This window comes from Triticum urartu, chromosome 1 (genome assembly GCF_003073215.2).
Source record: "Triticum urartu cultivar G1812 chromosome 1, Tu2.1, whole genome shotgun sequence".
NCBI classification, from domain to species: Eukaryota; Viridiplantae; Streptophyta; class Magnoliopsida; order Poales; family Poaceae; genus Triticum; species Triticum urartu.
Window position 1 is genome coordinate 213,042,384 of NC_053022.1, and position 7,920 is coordinate 213,050,303.

Sequence of the window (7,920 nt, forward strand, 5' to 3'; positions counted from 1 at the left end):
TCATCAACATATATTTGGCACACAAACAATTCACCATCATAAGATTTAGTGAAAAGGGTAGGGTTGAGTGAACCGGGTTTGAAGCCTTTCGTCATGAGGAATTCCTTCAAAGTATCATACCAAGCCCGTGGGGCCTGCTTGAGGCCATAGAGGGCCTTGTTGAGTCTGAAGACTTTGTCAGGATTCTTTGGATCTTCAAAACCTGGGGGTTGAGCAACATATACTTCTTCCTCAAGCTTACCATTGAGGAATGCACTTTTCACGTCCATTTGATATAAAGTGATATCATGATGGTTAGCATAAGCAAGTAATATGCGAATAGCCTCAAGTCTAGCAACAGGTGCAAAAGTTTCATCGAAATCAAGTCCTTCAGCCTATGTGTAGCCTTGAGCTACAAGCCGTGCCTTATTCCTCACCACAAGGCCATTTTCATCTTGCTTGTTGCGGTAGATCCACTTTGTGCCGATGATATTATGCTTGCGAGGATCTGGACGTTTGACCAGTTCCCAGACATTGTTGAGCTCGAACTGATGTAATTCTTCTTGCATGGCCTGAATCCACTCAGGCTCCAGAAATGCTTCATCTACCTTAGTGGGCTCTGTAATAGAGACAAAAGCATAGTGCCCACAAAATTTAGACAAATGTGAAGCTTTTGAGCATGTGAGAGGACCTGGCGCTTTGATGTCATTGATTATCTTTTCAACTTGCAATTCTTTTGCAATGCGAGGATGAGCTGGTTGTCGTTGAAGAATTTGATCAGCGTTTTCTTCAGCACCATTTTCTTCAGCATTTTCTTTAGGTGCATTAGCTCGATGTTCTTCATGTTCTGGAATGAATTCTTCAGCAGATTCTTCCGTAGGAATGACAACCTCAGTAGCCTTGAACTTGATAGTTTCCTCAGGTGCCGGTTCATCTATCACAGTAGGTAGGTGCTCTCTTTGCGAGCCATTAGTTTCATCGAACCGCACATCTACAGTTTCAACAACTTTGTGAAGAACGTTGTTGAAGACTCTGTAGGTGTGCGAGTCCTTTCCGTAACCAAGCATAAAACCTTCATGTGCTTTCGGTGCGAATTTTGAGTTGTGATGAGGATCTCTAATCCAACATTTAGCACCGAAGACTTTGAAATAACTTACATTGGGTTTCTTATCAGTGAGGAGTTCATAGGCAGTCTTTTTGAAGAATTTGTGAAGATATACTCTGTTGATGATGTGGCACGCAGTATCAATTGCCTCAGTCTAGAAATGACAAGGCGTTTTGTATTCATCAAGCATAGTGCGAGCCATCTCAGCAAGAGTCCTATTCTTGCGCTCCACAATGTCGTTCTATTGGGGAGTATAAGGAGCAGATAACTCATGAGTAATACCAAGCTCATCAAGATAGTCATCGAGACAAGAATTCTTGAACTTAGTGCCATTGTCACTTCTGATGTGCTTGATCTTCACACCAAAGTTGGTTGAAGCCCTCGAGGAAAATCGTTTGAAGACTTCCGCACTTCATGTTTGTAAGTAACAAGGTGTACCTGTTGGGGAACGTAGTAATTTCAAAAATCCTACGCACACGCAAGATCATGGTGATGCATAGCAACGAGAGGGGAGAGTTGTCTACGTACCCTCGTAGACCGACAGCGGAAGCGTTAGCACAACGCGGTTGATGTAGTCGTACGTCTTCACGGCCCGACCGATCAAGCACCGAAACTACGGCACCTCCGAGTTTCTAGCACACGTTCAGCTCGATGACGATCCCCGGACTCCGATCCAGCAAAGTGTCGGGGAAGAGTTCCGTCAGCACGACGGCGTGGTGACGATCTTGATGTTCTACCGCAGGGCTTCGCCTAAGCACCGCTACAATATATCGAGGATTATGGTGGAAGGGGGCACCGCACACGGCTAGGAGATCAATGATCAATTGTTGTGTCTTTGGGGTGCCCCCTGCACCCGTATATAAAGGAGCAAGGGAGGAGGAGGCCGGCCCTAGGAGGGGGCGCGCCAAGTGTGGAGTCCTACTAGGACTCCCTAGTCCTAGTAGGATTCCACCTCCCATATGGAATAGGAAAAGAGGAAGGGAAAAGGAGAAGGAAGGAAGGGGGCGCCCCCCTTCCCTAGTCCAATTCGGACCAGACCAAGGGGAGGGGTGCGGCCACCCTTGAGGCCCTTTTCCTTCTTTCCCGTATGGCCCAATAAGGCCCAATACGTATTCCCGTAACTCTCCGGTACTCCGAAAAATACCCGAATCACTCGGAACCTTTCCGATGTCCGAATATAGTCGTCCAATATATCGATCTTTACGTCTCGACCATTTCGAGACTCCTCGTCATGTCCCCGATCTCATCCGGGACTCCGAACTCCTTCGGTACATCAAAACTCATAAACTCATAATATAACTGTCATTGAAACCTTAAGCGTGCGGACCCTACGGGTTCGAGAACAATGTAGACATGACCGAGACACGTCTCCGGTCAATAACCAATAGCGGAACCTGGATGCTCATATTGGCTCCACATATTCTACGAAGATCTTTATCGGTCAGACCGCATAACAACATACGTTGTTCCCTTTGTCATCGGTATGTTACTTGCCCGAGATTCGATCGTCGGTATCTCAATACCTAGTTCAATCTCGTTACCGGCAAGTCTCTTTACTCGTTCCGTAATACATCATCCCGCAACTAACTCATTAGTTGCAATGCTTGCAAGGCTTAGTGATGTGCATTACCGAGTGGGCCCAGAGATACCTCTCCGACAATCGGAGTGACAAATCCTAATCTCGAAATACGCCAACCCAACAAGTACCTTCGGAGACACCTGTAGAGCACCTTTATAATCACCCAGTTACGTTGTGACGTTTGGTAGCACACAAAGTGTTCCTCCGGTAAACGGGAGTTGCATAATCTCATAGTCATAGGAACATGTATAAGTCATGAAGAAAGCAATAGCAACAAACTAAACGATCAAGTGCTATGCTAACGGAATGGGTCAAGTCAATCACATCATTCTCCTAATGATGTGATCCCGTTAATCAAATGACAACTTTCATGTCTATGGTTAGGAAACATAACCATCTTTGATCAACGAGCTAGTCAAGTAGAGGCATACTAGTGACACTCTGTTTGTCTATGTATTCACACATGTATTATGTTTCCGGTTAATACAATTCTAGCATGAATAATAAACATTTATCATGATATAAGGAAATAAATAATAACTTTATTATTGCCTCTAGGGCATATTTCCTTCAGTCTCCCACTTGCACTAGAGTCAATAATCTAGTTCACACGCCATGTGATTTAACATCAATAGTTCACATCACCATGTGATTAACACCCATAGTTCACATCGACATGTGACCAACACCCAAAGGGTTACTAGAGTCAATAATCTAGTTCACATCGCTATGTGATTAACACCCAAAGAGTACTAAGGTGTGATCATGTTTTGCTTGTGAGAGAAGTTTAGTCAACGGGTCTGCCACATTCAGATCCGTATATTTTGCAAATTTCTATGTCAACAATGCTCTGCACGGAGCTACTCTAGCTAATTGCTCCCACTTTCAATATGTATCCAGATTGAGACTTAGAGTCATCTGGATCAGTGTCAAAACTTGCATCGACGTAACCCTTTACGACGAACCTTTTTTCACCTCCATAATCGAGAAACATATCCTTATTCCACTAAGGATAATTTTGACCAATGTCCAGTGATCTACTCCTAGATCACTATTGTACTCCCTTGCCAAACTCAGGGCAGGGTATACAATAGGTCTGGTACACAGCATGGCATACTTTATAGAACCTATGGCTAGGCATAGGGAATGACTTTCATTCTCTCTCTATCTTCTGCCGTGGTCGGGTTTTGAGTCTTACTCAACTTCACACCTTGTAACACAGGCAAGAACTTCTTCTTTGACTGTTCCATTTTGAACTACTTCAAAATCTTGTCAAGGTATGTACTCATTGAAAAACTTATCAAGCATCTTGATCTATCTCTATAGATCTTGATGCTCAATATGTAAGCAGCTTCACCGAGGTCTTTCTTTGAAAAACTCCTTTCAAATATTCCTTTATGCTTTGCAGAATAATTCTACATTATCTCCGATCAACAATATGTCTTCACATATACTTATCAGAAATGTTGTAGTGCTCCCACTCACTTTCTTGTAAATACAGGCTTCACCGCAAGTCTGTATAAAACTATATGCTTTGATCAACTTATCAAAGCGTATATTCCAACTCCGAGATGCTTGCACCAGTCCATAGATGGATCGCTGGAGCTTGCATATTTTGTTAGCACCTTTAGGATTGACAAAACCTTCTGGTTGCATCATATACAACTCTTCTTTAATAAATCCATTAAGGAATGCAGTTTTGTTTATCCATTTGCCAGATTTCATAAAATGCGGCAATTGCTAACATGATTCGGACATACTTAAGCATAGATACGAGTGAGAAACTCTCATCGTAGTCAACACCTTGAACTTGTCGAAAACCTTTTGCGACAATTCTAGCTTTGTAGATAGTAACACTACTATCAGCGTCCGTCTTCCTCTTGAAGATCCATTTAATCTCAATGGCTCGCCGATCTGGCAAGTCAATCAAAGTCCATACTTTGTTCTCATACATGGATCTCATCTCAGATTTCATGGCCTCAAGCCATTTCGCGGAATCTGGGCTCATCATCGCTTCCTCATAGTTCGTAGGCTCTCATGGTCAAGTAACATGACCTCCAGAACAGGATTACCGTACCACTCTGGTGCGGATCTCACTCTGGTTTACCTACGAGGTTCGGTAGTAACTTGATCTGAAGTTACATGATCATCATCATTAGCTTCCTCACTAATTGGTGTAGTAGTCACAGGAACAGATTTCTGTGATGAACTACTTTCCAATAAGGGAGCAGGTACAGTTACCTCATCAAGTTCTACTTTCCTCCCACTCACTTCTTTCGAGAGAAACTCCTTCTCTAGAAAGGATCCATTCTCAGCAATGAATATCTTGCCTTCGGATCTGTGATAGAAGGTGTACCCAACATTTTTTTTGGGTAGCCCTATGAAGACGCACTTCTCCGATTTGGATTGAGCTTATCAGGTTGAAACTTTTTCACATAAGCATTGCAACCCACTTTAAGAAACGACAGCTTAGGTTTCTTGCCAAACCATAGTTCATACGGTGTCGTCTCAACGGATTTAGATGGTGCCCTATTTAACGTGAATGCAGCTGTCTCTAATGCATAACCCCAAAACGATAGTGGTAATCGGTAAGAGACATCATAGATCGCACCATATCTAATAAAGTATGGTTACGATTCGGACACACCATTACACTGTGGTGTTCCAGGTGGCGTGAGTAGTGAAACTATTTCACATTGTTTTAACTGAAGGCCAAACTCGTAACTCAAATATTTTACTTCTGCGATCATATCGTAGAAACTTTTATTTTTGTTACGATGATTCTCCACTTCACTCTGAAATTCTTTGAACTTTTCAAATGTTTCAGACTTGTGTTTCATCAAGTAGATATACTCATATCTGCTCAAATCATCTGTGAAGATCAGAAAATAATGATACCTGCGAGCCTCAATATTCATCGGACCACATACATCAGTATGTATGATTTCCAACAAATCTGTTGCTCGCTCCATTGTTCCGGAGAACGGAGTCTTAGTCATCTTGCCCATGAGGCATGGTTCGCAAGCATCAACTGATTCATAATCAAGTGATTCCAAAAGCCCATCAGCATGGATTTTCTTCATGCGCTTTACACCAATATGACCTAAACGGCAGTGCCACAAATAAGTTGCACTATCATTATTAACTTTGCATCTTTTGGCTTCAATATTATGAAATGTGTATCACCACGATCGAGATCCAAAAAACCATTTTCATTGGGTGTATGACCATAGGTTTTATTCATGTAAACAGAACAACAATTATTCTCTAACTTAAATGAATAACCGTATTGCAATAAACATGATCAAATCATATTCATGCTCAACGCAAACACCAAATAACACTTATTTAGGTTCAACACTAATCCCGAAAGTATAGGGAGTGTGCGATGATGATCATATCAATCTTGGAACCACTTCCAACACACATCGTCACTTCACCCTTAACTAGTCTCTGTTCATTCTGCAACTCCCGTTTCGAGTTACTACTCTTAGCAACTGAACTAGTATCAAATACTGAGGGGTTGCTATAAACACTAGTAAAGTACACATCAATAACATGTATATCAAATATACCTATGTTCACTTTGCCATCCTTCTTATCCGCCAATTACTTGGGGTAGTTCCGCTTCCAGTGACCAGTCCCTTTGCAGTAGAAGCACTCAGTTTCAGGCTTAGGTCCAGACTTGGGTTTTTCACTTGAGCAGCAACTTGCTTGCCGTTCTTCTTGAAGTTCCCCTTTCTTCCCTTCCCTTTACTTGAAACTAGTGGTTTTGTTTACCATCAACACTTGATGCTTTTCTTGATTTCTACCTTCGTTATTTCAGCATCACGAAGAGCTTGGGAAGTTGTTTCCGTTATCCCTTGCATATTATAGTTCATCACGAAGTTCTACTAACTTGGTGATGGTGACTAGAGAATTCTGTCAATCACTATCTTATCTGGAAGATTAACTCCCACTTGATTTCAAGCGATTGTAGTACCCAGACAATCTGAGCACATGCTCACTGCTTGAGCTATTCTCCTCCATCTTTTAGCTATAGAACTTGTTGGAGACTTCATATCTCTCAACTCGGGTATTTGCTTGAAATATTAACTTCAACTCCTGGAACATCTCATATGGTCCATGACGTTCAAAACGTCTTTGAAGTCCCGATTCTAAGCCGTTAAGCATGGTGCACTAAACTATCAAGTAGTCATCATATTAAGCTAGCCAAACGTTCATAACGTCTGCATCTGCTCCTGCAATAGGTCTGTCACCTAGCGGTGCATCAAGGACATAATTCTTCTGTGCAGCAATGAGGATAAACCTCAGATCACGGATCCAATCCGCATCATTGCTACTAACATCTTTCAACTTAGTTTTCTCTAGGAACATATCAAAAATAAAACAGGGGAGCTAAACGCGAGCTATTGATCTACAACATAGATATGCTAATACTACTAGGACTAAGTTCATGATAAATTAAAGTTCAATTAATTATATTACTTAAGAACTCCCACTTAGACAGACATCCCTCTAATCTTCCAAGTGATCACGTGATCCATATCAACTAAACCATGTCCGATCATCACGTGATATGGAGTAGTTTCAATGGTGAACATCACTATGTTGATCATATCTACTATATGATTCACGCTCGACCTTTCGGTCTCCAGTGTTCCGAGGCCATATCTGTTATATGCTAGGCTCGTCAAGTTTAACCTGAGTATTCCGCGTGTGCAACTGTTTGCACCCGTTGTATTTGAACGTAGAGCCTTCACACCCGATCATCACGTGGTGTCTCAGCACGAAGAACTTTCGCAACGGTGCATACTCAGGGAGAACACTTGTACTTGATAATTAGTGAGAGATCATCTTATAAAGCTACCGTCGAACTAAGCAAAATAAGATGTATAAAAGATAAACATCACATGCAATCAAAATATGTGACATGATATGGCCATCATCATCTTGTGCCTTTGATCTCCATCTCCAAAGTATCGTCATGATTTCCATCGTCACCGGCATGACACCATGATCTCCATCATCTTGATCTATATCAATGTGTCGTCACATGGTCGTCTCGCCAACTACTGCTCTTGCAACTATTGCTATCGCATAGCGATAAAGTAAAGCAATTATTTGGCGCTTGCATCTTATGCAATAAAGAGACAACCATAAGGCTTCTGCCAGTTGCCGATAACTTCAACAAAACATGATCATCTTATACAACAACTTATATCTCATCACGTCTTGACCATCATCACTCTCCCTC